Raw genomic sequence first — 16583 nt, forward strand, 5'->3', positions numbered from 1 at the left:
TGTCAGCAGTTGAGGCAGGGGCATTTTCTTTCCCAGTGGCTTACTTTTTTCACAGAGAAAGTAAACTTCATGTGGAGTTTCTTCAATACCCATTATCTTCCCTGAAGTATATTGGTGCTACCAGGAGAAGACATGTCTCATTGTCATTAAAAAAAAAAAGAATAACCTAAGTTATTAACACATCTTAAATGCCATATTCTGTAGATCTCTAAAGTGTTTGAAGATGACCTATCCATTTAAATTATATCTTTGTTTGACCTTGAAAACATACCTAATATGACTGCAAGTTGATTATACTAGGTGATTAACTCCTAACCTATTTTTCTTTCTTATCCTAAGCAGTTAATAATAATACTTTTTAAGGACTGGAAATTTGCATTACATTGTTAAATGAATTGTATAGGTACAATACTTTGAACCAGATTAAAAACATATGTATAATATGTTTTAACAAAATAATCTCAGACTTATATCAATATACAAATTTGCATACAATATACAAAAGTAAAACCAATGTAAAACATTTAAAACTAATAGTTGCTTTAAAAAAGTAGATTCAACAATCTACCTTTTAATCTTATCATACTTACATCCTCTCTTTTTCATTTCAGAGTAGATTCAATAATCTACCTTTCTATCTTATATTTATATCCCCTTTTTTCTTTTCCTTTTTTTTTTACTTTTCTTTATCTCTCTCTCTCTCAATATATCTTTGGTTTTTTGAGACAGGGTTTCTCAGTAGCTATGGAGCTCATCCTGCAACTCACTCTGTAAACCAGGCTGACCTTAAACTCACAGAGATCTACCTGCTTTTTGCCTCCTGAGTGCTGAGATTGGCCACTAGCTCCTGGCCTTTTTGTTTTATTTTATTTTTCCAAAACAAGAACCTTGAATTTAATTTCCTTTGTTTAACTTTTTTTCTTGATCATTATCCATAACAACTTGCAACTAATACATTAAACAAAGACAAACATCCATAATGCATTGGGGGGAAAGGATGTGGGTGTAGTTTTCTAGGCTACTTCCTGTTGATTGAGGGCACTGATAATCTTATGGGGACCCAAAGAAAATTTAGGATTATGGTTCCAGTCCTTACTGGAGTATTCTGTGATGCTGGATTATTTCAGCCAGCAGTCTTGAAGCTGTCCTGGATGTAGAACTCAGAGGAAACGGCAACAAATGTATTCTGAAACTTTGGATCATCTGGGTAATCTGTTCCCACTGGAGATTTTTTCCAAGGGTTTTTCCTCCATTAAACTTTATATTTCTTAGCCAAGAATGAATTCATGAACTCTCATTTGCTGTGGAAACAAAAACAATGAGACCTTCTCCAAAGTAACATATCTTTTTATTTAAATTTTGTAGTCAAGGCATTTTCAAAATATATAAATTGGATTAACCCCAGCAGCATTCATAATCAAATGTCTTTTAGCAGCTGTTGTTCCTTCCTCAGCAGTCAAACAATTCAAAGACAACACAAGAGCATATAGTATCCAGATTCTCTGTGTATTTTTCACCTTTACATGGAAGCTAAGCTAGGGCATATGGGAACTTGGAACTCAGGAACCCAGGTGTCTAGGTTTGGGTCCTAGAGCTGCAATTCCAATCCCAGCTCTGACCTGGGCACTAAATGAAGCACAATTAATAAAAGCTCAGGGTCAGAAATTGGGATTCAACCTGGAGATCCAAAAAGCAAAACAGCCAGTCTGAAATGGAGATCCTGTCTCCTGGAATCAATACCTGATGTGAAAAGAATATCATATAAATATTGGCTTTTTTTCCCCCCGACTCTGCTATTGAAAATACTATTTATTAATTTTCTCACCAAATGTTTATGGAACACTCATTAGGTAGAAAGCATGTGATCAGACACGGAGGTCATAGAAGAGAATGCAGGGATAGCACTGTTGGTGTGAAACTTTCCGCAGGTGAAAGTACGCTCACACTCAAACAAGTATTCCGTAAGTTGGTCTAAGTGCATGAAAGAAATTAAAGGAAGGTGTGGGGATCCTGTCTACATCAATGGGCATTCCAGACAGAGGAACAAACTAGTAAGGCTCTAGGTTAGAGACCATTCAAGGAGATCTAATTTAAACAAACAAAGAAACAAACAAAAAGTATGGCTAAGACACATCCCACAGGTCATTCAGCCAAGTCATCAGGATCAGGTGACCAAAATCAAGCTGCTTATTTTTATGCTTAACATTTCAAAAGTCCAGAAAGTGACAGTCAGGGTTTTTACTCTATGGGATATAAAACTGGCTCTGTTTAGAGGTCCTCTGGTATGGAAAAAAAAGGAAAGAAAATACATCCAACTAGGAACTAAGACAGCTGGTACATTCAAGTGCTGTCTTCCATCCACACAAAGACAAAAGATTCTCACATCCCTTTGGTGATGTGCCTTTGAAATAGAGATCAGGGGTGAAATCTGCATCCCATGAGAGTTAGGACATTGCTCTGGGGAAAACACCACCATGAGAAAAAGGTCAAGGGAGTTCTAGCCATGATCGTGGGACTGGGATACGATATGCAGGAACTGTCAGGAGATTTATTATCCATAGTCTCCCGAGGAATAAACAGCTTAGGTTTCACTGTGAAGAACTAAAGCAGCAACGGTGCTGTATGGATGTTAACGTCTAAGACCAGCTGTGTCCCATGCACACCAGCCCTAAACCTTGAGGCTTGCGGTCCCAGATCTGGTGACACCACAATAAACACTCGCTGAAGATACCATAGGGAGGACCAATGCATCAGCTCCCTGTAAGGCCTTGTGCCTCAATACCCTAGTACTTAATCCTTACATTATTTACAGGGAAAAGATGCATTTTACTCCTGGATTTGAAAACAAGCTAAGTGAAAAGACATTAATACAACAGAGTCTGTGTAACATATCTCTTTATGGAAGAGCAATGTGCTTTGTTTGGGACTTCAATCTTTAATTAAGAATCAGAGGCTGGCACTGAAGCTTGGAAACTGGATTTCCATTTCTCAGTTCACCTCTTCCACAGAATGCTACTCACCTTTGCCACATTAATGAAAAAGAACAATTTCTAGAAAAAAATGGTCTCGAGACTCTCCTGCGATGTTTGCACCGCACCAGAAGTTGGCATTGAGGATGGAAAACTGGAGAAAAATCTAGTTTCCTTTTCTGTATCAGAATAATTATGAGCTTTTGAGATGAAAAAACCCAAGGAAGATTAATCTAAGGATGAGAAAGAACAAACAGCACAATTATGTTGCTGCCTGTCTTTTGGTGTTAGCCTCCATTGTCACCAATCCAAAAATCAGCTGACATCATGAACGATATTATAGTATATGTATTTGTGAATATATATATATGTATATATATAGAGAGAGAGATTAAAAATGATTTTTTTCCTTAGAAAGGTTCATCAGTGTAGGAAATCCTTGACTCTTATTTAGAATAATAGATGAGAGGCAAATATAAATTGCTGCACAGGCTAGACTATAAATTTGGAGAATCCAGAATCAATGAGGCCAAGTCAATGAAGATTAGGCATCACATCATACATTCGTTTAATAAAGTTACTACTGCATCCACTTTTTATTTGATAATTTGTCTGAAAACCCCTCATGCACTATATCCCTCATGGCCTGATAAAAACTTTCTCTGTGGTTGGTGCCCTATGGTCTATTTGTACCTTATTTCGCTGTGAAAATCCCCATATTCCACAGACTCAGGCAACAATACCACCTGATTGTCAAAGCCAGAGTCATGTAAATAATGCCTCCCATTTGCACACACTTCATGGAAATAAAACCAGCATTGTCCAGGTGCTCTATCCCCTCCCAGCTGACTAAACTACACACCACAGCAAGAGTACACATGGACTTCTGTCCACACTCCTGGGAAGCCTGTCAATGGTTTTCTATGTTCCAGAATGTTGAGCTTTGCTGTCTCATTGGGTCTCACATCAGCAACTCCTCCATGCAGAAATCCTACCTTTCTCTGACCTGGGCTCTCACAAAAAAAGCTGTCTGGGGTTTGATGACCTCAAGACTTAAAGACCAAATTATACAGAAATCACAATGGTGGGAATGATACTAATAACAACTACTTAACTTTTTCAACAATTCATGAGGCACACTGAAACTATTCTTCAAATATCTATCATCTATCTATCTATCTATCTATCTCTCTCTCTCTCTCTCTCTCTCTCTCTATCTATCTATCTATCCATCTATCTATCTATCATCACAAAAGACAAATGTTAGATTTTGATTGAGAAATTGTTGCATGCACTTGAAATATACAGAATTTTGACAATATTGTTAGAAGAATGGGTTTTAAAAGAAAGAAAAGATAAGAAAGCTGATTGATTACTGAGGTTGTGGTATATCCCATGGTCGTGTTTAGTTCTCAAGCTCAAACCTAGCATAGAGCTACTATTTGGCTTTCACAAGTGAAGGAGCCTAAGGATATTAAGAAGCTGTATTAACAAGAGAATATGCTAAATATTGGTGATCTATTTCATTATACAGAACGGTTAAATGCATTACCTGAGACTCTGCCAATCTTTAATGCTGGAGATAAGACAGGAAGTATCAGTGTGGTTTGTATAAATGAGGACTTCTGGGTTTTTCTATCTATAGAAGTTAACCATGGTATATAATAATTTTATTGTTTGACCTTTGAATGTGTACTGCTAATATAGAAAATAACTTAAAACTTTTCAGAACATGACTTTATCACAAGGAAGCCATTAAATAAGGCGAAGTTTACACTTATACATTTATTTGGAAAATCCGTAAATCTGTACACATTTTACTTGAGAAATGCTTTGAGGCAAACATAATGTAAGGCTTTAGAGTTCTTTGAAAAAACAACATAAAATCAAAGCAAATACATTATCAAGATGGGAGAAAACATCCAGGACCAGGGAACAATTTGATTTTAGTTAAGTCGTTCTCACGGAACAGAATACGTTGTAGTGGAAAGTGTGAAGGCAGCTGGGAAGACCAAGGTGGTCCCCAGACCTTTCAAGAGTAAGCCATGTGCAGATGGTAAAGCAGTGGTGTAAAAAGAGGCCATACAGTCTGCTACAAAGCCCGGGCATCAATGTCTCCATGTAGTGCTTTTCCATATACACGAGTGACCCAGAGACATCGTTATGTAGCAGAAAAATACACACACGACCAAGCAGTTATTCTTCTGGGCTGTCACCATCAAATTAAGAAAGCGCTCGGATTCCTGGAATTCCAGTTCCTGGCCTGGCAGCTGTTCGGTTGCCCTGAATAACTAGGCCAGAGTTTTCTTTTCTTTTCTTTTTTTTTGGTCAGTCTCCTTTGGCTTTGCTCAGCTAGTTGTGGACTTTAGTGTGAAACAAGCCAGAATGGCAGGAGAAGAATGTCTTTCACAGATGCACATCTGCTTAGGGAAGAAGTGAAGAGCCTCAGCCTTCAGGTCAGATTAGTAACTTTCTTTAGACTCTTCAACAGTAGTTAAGTCATGTCAACATCGTCTTCATTTTAACTGCTGCTGAGAGGGAGATGAGCAGTCACAGTTGTTTGGTAGATAGAAGTCATTTGGAAGTAGTCATGTAAAGAGCCACGTGAGTCCTAGTGTTTCTCATCTTTGCAGAGATGACAGCATACCAAACACCTGATGACATTACCTGATATCCCCGTATACTTTCCTGTCCTTTCCTCTACCACCTCCCCTCCCATTCATCTTAATTGAATTGCTACTGGAAGTTGGGTGTAACCGCAAATCACCTCTGAGCTTTGTTGAAAGGTAGATTTTCATGCAAAAGTTCTGAAACTCTGAAGAAGGTTCTCCACATCTAACACCATCCTCTGAGATTGTCAGGCTGATGACCATCCTCTGAGATGCTCAGTAACCAACTGACTTCTGAGATGCTAATTTCGCTGACCAGAGGGTCAGACCACTCTGAAAGAAAAAACAAATAACTGACAAAAACTACAAAACACAACAAATGGCAATGGTCTCAGCATCTTCAACACTTAGGTCTGTATCAACGTTTCTATTATATTTATCTGTCTCAGTCACTTCCAGGTTTTTTCCTCAGACATTAGGTCATAGGACTATTTTAAAAATCTTTGGTTCTTTATAGCTATACTTATCCTATCACCAGGCAAGACAGATTCTTTATTCATGATCCAATAAAAGCAACACAAATACATAAGGACTTCCCACACCATCTCCGCTTTTCTGTTTAAACAATAAGAAAGGTTTTACCTTTGACATAGTAAAATTATATATAACAAGACAGGCATCAAGCAAGAATTACAGTTACAGTATTTATATCTACTTTATCTTTTATTATAACTAAGGAAAACTTTAACTATCTATTTTTTAAATCCATCAAAGGCTCCAGAAGGATAAAATATTACCTAAGTAAACAGAAAGTGCATTGTAAGCATCTTCCAAAACTCTAGAATTGACAGAGACATCTCACTGCCTGGACAGTCACACAAAGTTCTTCTGTACCATTAGAGCATCCAATATTTAGCCCACAGGCCCATATTATCCTGTAGACTTTTTCATGAAGGAAGAATTTCAACGACAGTTTTACCTATATTGGTAGTTTATCAGTCATTTTTTTTCTGTGTCCTGCAGAATGTCTAGCAGACTTTTTTATGAAGCAGGAATACTGAAAGATCATCTCACCTTAGGCAAATTCAGCTGTCATTTTTCTGAGTCCTGCATGTACAGTTTATACAGCATATAATCAAGCAGTCTAGGCAAGAGCAGTTTCTTGCCCAAATGGCTAACCAACCCCATAAGGAGCCTCTTTGATGCCCATCATCCTCTTGAAGTAATTGGTGCTGTCAGGAAGCAGATGTGTCACATTGTCATACAAAGTTCTAAGACCTTAAAACAATTGAACTTTTCAAAAATCAATATCAATGCCTACTGCAGCATTAAACATGGATGTGCATGCATCTCTGTAGTGCTACTTTGATTCTTATAGGGATAATTCCCAAAGTATTGCAACTAGATAAAAAAGGTAGTCTTAATTGTAGATTGTTTTAGAAATTTCTAAGCCAGGCAGTGGTAACACATGCCTTTAATTCCAGCACTTGGGAGACAGGTGGATCTCTGTAAGTTCAAGGCCAACCTGGTCTACAGAGAGAGGTCAGTACAGGCAGGGCTACACAGAGAAACTCTGTCTCAAAAACCCAAGTGACACATACAGAAAGAAATTTCTATATTGGCTTCCTTAGTGGTGGAACTCATCAATGTTCTCATCAATAATGTTTAAAGGTAAATCTCTTCATGATACATGGCCAGCATTTGCTCTTGTAGTTTATTATTATTATTATTAATATTATTACTACTACTACTACTGCTGCTAGTAGTATCATTATTATTGGTGATCAAATCAACCTGGAGTGATATGGGCTTTCAGTGCAAACTTGATTTTTTTTTCTTGTTTACTAAAGAAGCTGTGCATCTTTTAATAGCTTTTTGGCCATTTTCACTGTCTTTCAATTTTACCCATTTACTGATAGGATAATTTAAGTTTAGGGCAGTTGACTTTTTGAGTGCATTATATATTCTGTATATTATTATTATTTATCCAAATTTCAAAGCTTCAGTATTTATACTGATTCATCCAGTGACTATATTTTGTACAGAGGTAGAAACTGAGTACCAGTATTCTGTATGTGAATATCCAGTTTCCACTTGCTAATTAGATTGTCTTCTCCAGAGCATATTTCAGCATCTTTTTTGTGGATTTAATTATATGCATTCTCTTCTATTCCCTTTCTTCCATCCATGTGTCTTATTTTTTGTTTCTTGTTTTGGTGTGTGTGTGTTCTGTGTGAGTCTGTGTGTGTGTTTGTGGGTGTCAGTGTGTATTTGTATGTGTTGATATATGGCATTATTCAGGTGTTAGGAACCACAAACACTGTTCATTTGAGACTTTGCTCTTACAAGTTTTTTTTTTTTTAAATATGTCTGGCAGTTCTGTCAACAGCCCAAGACCAGCATAGGCAATTGTAATTCTCTGAGAATGAAAATGTGTAACATTTATCTGTAATATCCTGTTTTCTATACTCTACTTGACAGCAGAGGCAAAGCAAAATTGAAAAATTCAGGACCATGAAAGAGAATTGCTTCCTGTGTCACCTTTGGATTATACTTACAAATGTACAAACTCATGTACCTCCCATCACAGCTACTTCCTCAGTAACACTTATCCGGAGATGCAGGCTCACATCTGTCCTGAGATAAGCAAATAAAACATTTTCCTAGTAATGGTTGTCTAACGATGCCACTGGTTTTATCATTTCTTCAACTTCATCTTCAGACACTGTATTCAGATTACTTTTAAATGTCCATTTAAGTATCAGATACCACCAAGATGTCAGAGGGAGTGAGGACTTAGACTAACCTTAGCGTCTAGAAGAAAGATGTTGCCAAAGGTCATTAACAATGTCTGTCAGCACCTCCATTTGGAAGTAATTGGGATATTTTCAGTGACCCAGTCAGCTCCCACTGGCTGGGCAGTGACCTTGCCAGGGTTAAGCCTGTTCTCTGTAGCTCTTACAGGGTACTGTAGGTGGAATACAGGATGACAGATGGCAGTGGGTCAGCAAAGAGGAACTTGTTCATCACTACTATTAAAGAAGAAACTACCCAGCGGTGTAATTCAACTGGTGCAGGGCTTGTGGTTTACAAGTGTCATAAGAGAATTGTTCAAGTTCCCTTAATTTTAAAGAGATGCAGCCCTGTGATTTCAGAGTTCATGAACTGATGAATACATAGAAAGAATAGCATACCTACTTGAGTCTAAAAAACAATTTAACTTTTCAAAAATCAATATCCACAGTACATTTGTCTATGTCCTGTGTGTGTGTGGTGTGTGTGTGTGTGTGTGTGTGTGTGTGTGTGTGTGTGTGTGTGTATGTTCCTGGCCAAAGCCTAATTTCTCTGACAGTTTTACTCCATGCTTGTTAACAAACTGAATTGGTTTCCAGGTGAGAACATACCTTAGTATTCTCAAGGACACAGCCCTTCCTGTATCACAAAATCAGTATGAAATATTTCTACTGTAGAGTATTTTATTCTTTTGAACTGATGGGTTAACTAGATTTTGAAAGTAACTCTATCAGTCAGAAAAACACTAACCCCTTTGATGATAAAACCTATAAATGTAGACCACACTTTTGTTTCCCGACCAACCAGATCCTAATAACCACACAGAAACTGTATTAATTACAATGCCGTTTGGCCAATGGCTTAAGTGTCTTTCTAGCTAGCTCTTATATCTTAAATTAACCCATTTATATTATTTTATATTTTACCACAAGGATTTTAATTTGTTACCTTTTGGTTCTTGGGCTCCTACATGTTCACCTATGGCAGCTAAATAGCTTCTTCCTGACTTTGTGTGCTCTATATCTGTTCGAGCCTGGCTATATTCTGCTCTGCCATAGGCCAAAGGATAGTTTCTGTGTGATTATTCGAGTCTCGGTGACTGGGAAATGAACAAGCTGTCTCCGTTTATAAAAGCCTTGACCTATTTTGCAAGTTTTGAAGTTATATCAATATCTATATATTGATAGATTACGTGGGTATACATATACACACATAAATGTATAAAATTATATTCACAAGCACATATGTGGGATTTTATATGGCATATAGCATAGCATTTCAACTCAGAACTTGGAATCTTAACAGTTCTACAAAAATAGGTACATTTATAATTGAAAAAGTTCCTAATGAAAATGTATATAAGCCCTGATGGGAATATATGTATATAATCATTATAAAAATATACATAACTCTCAGGTGCTACAAGGATTTTTAACAATAATAAAATTTCTAAAAAAAATAGAAAATGCTTCCTTAAAATGGTTTTATACCAAATAGGAGGAAAAGGGCAAAATAGAGGGAGAAAAAAAAGAAATAAGAAGAAAATAAAAATATTAATAATAACTAAGTTACCTTCAATCTACCAAAGAATACAGAATAACAAGAGAATTTATTTTATTTCCTCTTACAACTTGTAGAAAGTTGCCAGATAATGTAAATGGATTTAATTGATCCTCTTCTGTAGAGTATTCTGGGTCCACACTTACTGTTTAGAGAAGCTTCATTTATTCTGAGGACGTAGTATAAGTCCTTGATATGAACTCTTGCAACTATGTTTAGTGACTGAGTAGACAAAGGGTGCTTCCCTATTCTTGTTTGGGAAAGTAAATGTACTGCCAAAAAAAAAAAAAAAAAAAAGCACAGCACTTTCCAGATAACCCTAGCACATAGGTGTGTGTGTGGGGGGGGGGTGCTAGAATTATTTTTTTAATTTGATCTCTTTATCCATAACATATGCCATCATTCAAATGGCTTTTAAGATAATGCATCCCATTCGCTGATACTCTTTGTCTAACTGAATTGGCGGTGCCTCCCACTTAGGGGAAGGAGCTTTTACAGAGATTGCCTAGCACATCGCATTCCTGCGCTATTTACAACACCCCTTGAGCGTCCACATTGTCGTGATCAGCAGAGACTACATTAAGTAATTAAGAGACTGCCAACAAAATGTCATGAGATTGAGTCTGGGATTCTATCAGTGGAGACCCGAAAGGGCTTAGGGAGGCAGCAGGAAAGAATCCCGTTCCGACTAGTGGGGGTGGTCCACGTGGGGATGTAAGAGAGAACAAGCGTTGAAAAACATCCAGTCGATTCAGGGCAGGAAAAACAAGAATCTTACTTGTCCTTCTAAGCTATAGTTTATCTCCTGACGAGGAGCTCCAAACGTTCTCATTTTCGCAGTCTGAAAGAATAGCCGTTTCTGAAGTGCTAATACCTCTGCAAGCACAAATCATTTTATTTGAGTTTTTATAGTTCCATTGGCAAAGAACTGTACAGCTGTTGCTTGCTAGAGTGTCGTTTTCTGAGTTAAAAGTTCATCCTACACAACCAGGGTAGGCCACTCACTGCTCAGGAGTCAGATGACCACACCAGAGCTGCGTGCTGTGTGGATCATATCATTTGTTTTGGATGGCCTTCTTTCCAGATGCTGAATTCTGGGGTATTTGTTAAGAGTTGGCTTAAGCCTGCTTCACTCTGGACTTCAGCTACAACAGGCTAATTAAATGGGATCTATCCCAACACATGTGTCTCCTCCACGCTGAGCGTGATTTAGGCGTTCAGTGTCAGAGAGGGCCCACTGGCTTGGTTTGTACAGTCAGCATGCAGTACTGCCTCCACGGCACAGGAAAATGGGAGCCCAGTATTTCCCAGATGGTTCCTTCAGACAGAGTCCTCTTAGAAAAGAATGAAAGAACACTTCAGTAAATTCCAAAGAGCGGTTCATATTTAAGATTTTTTTCCTTTTCCCCCTTTTCTTAAAAGGACGAATTCAGAGGTCTGTTCAAGATCCATGGGGTGCTTCTGGGGTATGTTTGGAATGTAAACATTTGCTGTGGTTGCCCAGCTGCCACCTGGGCTAGAATGTGACCTTTAATGGTGTTCCCAGTAAAAAGGAATTTTGGTGATCACCGGCCTGGGCTTTATCCTTTACCAAAAGAAGAATTGAGAGGAAGGTGGGTTGAGCGACAGTGCTCCCCGTGGATTTGACGTCTATGAATTGAGCGATGTGCCCCCGTGGATTTGACATCTGTCGGGCTTCCACACCCTCCCACTGTGCAGAGGACTCAGCGCAGGTGCAGTGAGCCTCTTGGCATTGGTGACCTCTTCCTGCTCTGCTTTTGTATCTACTTCTTTTTTAACTTTATATTGTTCTTTTCCTTCTCTCTGAATTTTCTCTTGCTCCCCTTTTCCCAATCTTATTTTTAAGCGCCTTCTCTCAATTTTAGCCCTGAAGTTTATATATAAGGATGGTTTCAAGAAAAAAATAAAAGGCTAGTGAATAATCAGTTTCTGTATAACTTCTGACTTCTCTTAAGTTTCAGAAAAGAATACTTAGTGCCTAGAATATGAATCTGAAAAAAAAAAAAAACAAAACACTACCTCTGGACATTTAAGAGGCCCCTGCTACCTGCTTTGTTATTTATCGGGAAGTGAGTGTCACATCAGGTGACTTTGACATAAGTAAGATGTAATGTGACATTACAAGGCAAAATACTTAGAGGTTGCTTTCCTGTCTCTATCTTTACAACCAACGGTTTTTAGTAGAAGATGTGACAACTAATTGCTAATTAGTTTAGGCAGGAAAAGAGAAGAAAAAGAAGGATACTGCTCAAATACATACTTACCAGCTTCCTCAATGGGAAGAGAATTTAAAGGTTCTATTTTATGGCTAAGTGAGGCAATTCAGGGATTTCACTGAAGCTTTCCGAGACATTAAAAATGTATGGAAACTATGAAGAGATTTTGTTATTTTGTTTTCCTTCCCTTTTGGTTTATATAAATATTTTATTTGTTTTTGCTTCAGTGACATACACAGGGAAGAACTCACACACAAATACACACATGCAAACACACACAGAGAGTGAGAGAGAGAGAGAGAGAGATCAGTTGGTATGCAAGTGTACTAAAGAAATAATCCCATTGAAATAAAATATTTTATTAATCTTTAGTTTTAAATAATTTAAATATTAACATTTGTAGCTGCAATGTTGAAGAAGCTGTGATGAAATTACTAACATGTATGGTAGACTTCTTTCATTATCATAGAGTCTCAAAATAGAAGTAAAGCAGGAGAGCAAAAGATTCATGAGAAAACAGAAACAAACAAGCAAACACACACACACACACACACACACACAAAAAAAACCCTCCGTAAACCAAAAAACAAATAGTAAATGTCAGATAGGGGAAATGTGCTGTATGAGTTGAAAGTTTCTCTAGCAAAAAAGCCTGATCCCTGATGGACAGCTCAGGTGGAAGCATCTTGTGGAGCACAAAGGAAGCACCATGAGAAGGCTTCAACACAAAGGAAAATGGCTCGTACTGGTCCAATGGCTGAAAGATAAAACAGGGGAGCAGACTAAGCATTATCAGCAAGCATCACCACTGACTAACCTGGATCACGGGATGTAAACAGTCAGCTCTGGCAAATGGGATAACACTGTTCGTTTCTTGTAGCTCCAGAAGCATTCAGGTGTAATGTTAGTTCAAACAGGGCGCAGTTTGATTTGCATACGCTGCATCTTGGTATCCCCTGTCACTTGGGTTATTTGAAACGCTAGATTAAAAGGTATATCGCCTTGGAGAAGTCGTCGCTGTCTTTAGCTTTCTGAAAGAAAGTCTGAACTCTTTGAGGAGATCCTGCTGAGGCGCTAGAAAAGAAAGGTAGTGGGAGGAAGCAGAACGGGTTTTCTAGAAAGTGGAAAGGAAGGAAAATCATTGGCCCTCAAAGTGCAGAAGCCACCTTGGCTCCTGGGGAAATGATCGGCACCTGGCACATGGCAAGCTTTTCAAAGATCGTCTCTCATAAAAGCTACAGTTCTGAGACTCCCAACCTTGACCAACCTCAAAGTCCCTCACCCTTAGTCCCCATGGCAGTTAAGGCTGCCGGCTAGGACCATCAAAACTGTTCCCATTGTTCAAAAGAAATAGTTTCTAAAAATTCATGTTATCAAGTGAAGTATAAATTGTTTGTGGTGATTTTAAAATTCAGAAATCTGACCTGTACGCCTTGACTTCATCAATGAGTTTCTTATTTTATTTTATTTTATTTTGACACTAAAACCACCGCCCACAGTTCCAGGCAGATCTCACTAGAGTGACTCACAACATGCTGTCACATTGAGTTATTTCCAAAACAAGGGAATACAAAATCTCCTAATTTACCGTTTTCAAACCAGCTTATTGAGAGAGAGGGGAAAGGAGAGAGGGCTGGGGGGCGGGGGGAGAAGGGGCTTCCAAAGGTTGTCAGAGGAGAGTTGGAATTCTTTGAAGACCGGAGAGGTGAAGGAAGAATACTCGGAGTCTCTTTAAAATATCAACAGTCTCTGTTCAGTTGCTACGCACACAAAGACCTTTAGACCGTCACACAACTGTTCAAAATGATCCTATAACATAAGAACACTCCACTGCACGAATGTCTTTTTTGATATCTAATATGTATACTCTCCAAAACACCCAGGTAAATATCCATTATAGCAGTTTTCATTATATCCAGTGTTCTACAACAATCATCACAATCTCGTGCATTCTTGTAACCTCAGCAGACACCGTATGCTGTAGGAGTGGATCTATTACTTCATTCCTAATCTTTTAATATTACCGTTGTATGGATATTTCTCAACTTATTAACTATGGACATTTGAGCTCTTCTGTCTATTTATTGATATATACATATATATGTATATATAGTACATGTATTAAGTGTGTATGCATATGTATCCCTTAGCCATGATCAGATAGCATTTACTTTGAAACACTATAGGCTCATGTTACCTTCATTAACTAAGTAAAGTTTATTCCCCAAATATTTTACTATAAAGTTGAATTAGATTTTTTTCTTACTAATTACATATTAGCTTATACATATTTATAAATTAACACTTAATATCCACGTCTGGGATTTTAATGCGCAGCATTATATAAGATCTCTGCCAACATAGTTTAAGCACGGTATTGGTATTGCCACACTTTGCAGCCCTCACACTCCTGCTTCGTCCTTTCTGAGATCTCACAGCCCTTCCACGCACGGAAGAAAGGACTCAGGATGCTCTGAGGTCTCACAGCCCTTCCACGCACGGGAGAAAGGACTCAGGATGCTCTGAGGTCTCACAGCCCTTCCACACACGGAAGAAAGGACTCAGGATTCTCTGAGATCTCACAGCCCTTCCACGCACGGAAGAAAGGACTCAGGATTCTCTGAGGTCTCACAGCCCTTCCACGCACAGAAGAAAGGACTCAGGATTTTCTGAGGTCTCACAGCCCTTCCACGCACGGGAGAAAGGACTCAGGATTTTCTGAGGTCTCACAGCCCTTCCACGCACAGAAGAAAGGACTCAGGATTCTCTGAGATCTCACAGCCCTTCCACGCACAGAAGAAAGGACTCAGGGTTCTCTGAGATCTCACAGCCCTTCCACGCACGGGAGAAAGGACTCAGGATTCTCTGAGATCTCACAGCCCTTCCATGCACAGAAGAAAGGACTCAGGATGCTCTGAGGTCTCACAGCCCTTCCACGCACAGAAGAAAGGACTCAGGATGCTCTGAGGTCTCACAGCCCTTCCATGCAAGGGAAAAAGGACTCAGGATTCTCTCAAGCACAGCACTGAAGACTTCTGGGGACATCACTTTCTGCCTTCCCTATGCCAGCCCTTCCCCTCTGAGCACAGCACTACAGTAGACACTTTTCTCCTTCCTGTGTCTTCCAAGAATGAGTCATTCTCAGCTGTGTCACTGTAAGAAGAGATTTCACCAGACTCTCAACTTGTACTTTTTTACTTCCTTAATGTTTTTGTCAAGTGTAGAAACATAAAGAGAAAATCTGGTCACTAGGAAATCAGACCAGCTTTTCATGTTCTTTTTATAAGGCAATTATCTTGCAACTTTTCCATTTATATGTGGTCTTGATCATATCAAGCAGTTGGCTGGTGAAAAACTAGGCTAACTATGCTTTCAGTCTGGATAAAGAAACTGAGTTGAAACTGATATTTGAGTGTTCATTTGATTTACATGTAACCAAATTAAGTCAATAAAACATAAATTCCTCTGAGTTAAGTCCATGAGGGTATCCGTACATAATATGGGTGAGATCATCCTTGACAGACATGTATACTAACGAAAGTTAAATGATCAGCAATTTCAGAGCTGATACATGCATGTGACTTGCGTGAGCCTATCAGCAGCAATGTCCTTAGAGAAATATTTTCTGGATACTACACTGATATTTACTAATGGCAGAAGAATCTAGCAGTAAAGTAACATTACGTTCTATGATCTCCCTCCAGTGTACCTCAACAGCCAATGCGATCTCCTCTCTCCTTCTTTCTTTGATAAATACCATTAGTTGTCTTGAATTAGTAGTCAAGCCTGAGTGGAATTGTGGAATATTATTTTCACTGGGCAAAGATGTGTTGCATTTATTTATGCTGCAGAATATGACTTTCATTATGTAAAAGTGTGTTACATTTGCTGACGCTACATTTGATTAACTATGTAAAGATGTGTTGCCTTTGTTTCACCTTGCCTGACTAAGGCACCTGATTGGTCTAATAAAAAGCTGAATGTCCAATAGCTAGGCAGGGAAAGGACGGGCAGGGGTGGCGGGAAGAGAGAATAAATGGGAGGAGGAATCTAGGCTCGAGTATGAAGAAGAACAAGATAAGAAAGAGGAGAGAAGGAGCAAGAAACACTCCTGGGGCAAGACACCAGGGAACCACCAGTTTGTCAGACATGAGAAGTAGTGAAAGTAAGATATACGGAAGTAAGAAAGGTAATAAGCCCTGAGGCAAAAGGTGGATTAAAAAAAAAGATTGATTTAAGTTAAAAGAGCTAGCCAGAAATGTGCCTAAGCTGGGCCAAGCATTCAAAACTACTAGTAAGTCTCCATGGAATGATTTGGGAGCTGGTTGGTGGCCTAAAAGAAAAGGCCTGCCTTTAACAAGGTAAATTCTACTCATGACCAAAGTAAAATAAGCCTTGCTAAATAAGAAAGCTTC

Source organism: Microtus ochrogaster, chromosome 26 (genome assembly GCF_000317375.1).
Source record: "Microtus ochrogaster isolate Prairie Vole_2 chromosome 26, MicOch1.0, whole genome shotgun sequence".
Taxonomy (NCBI): domain Eukaryota; kingdom Metazoa; phylum Chordata; class Mammalia; order Rodentia; family Cricetidae; genus Microtus; species Microtus ochrogaster.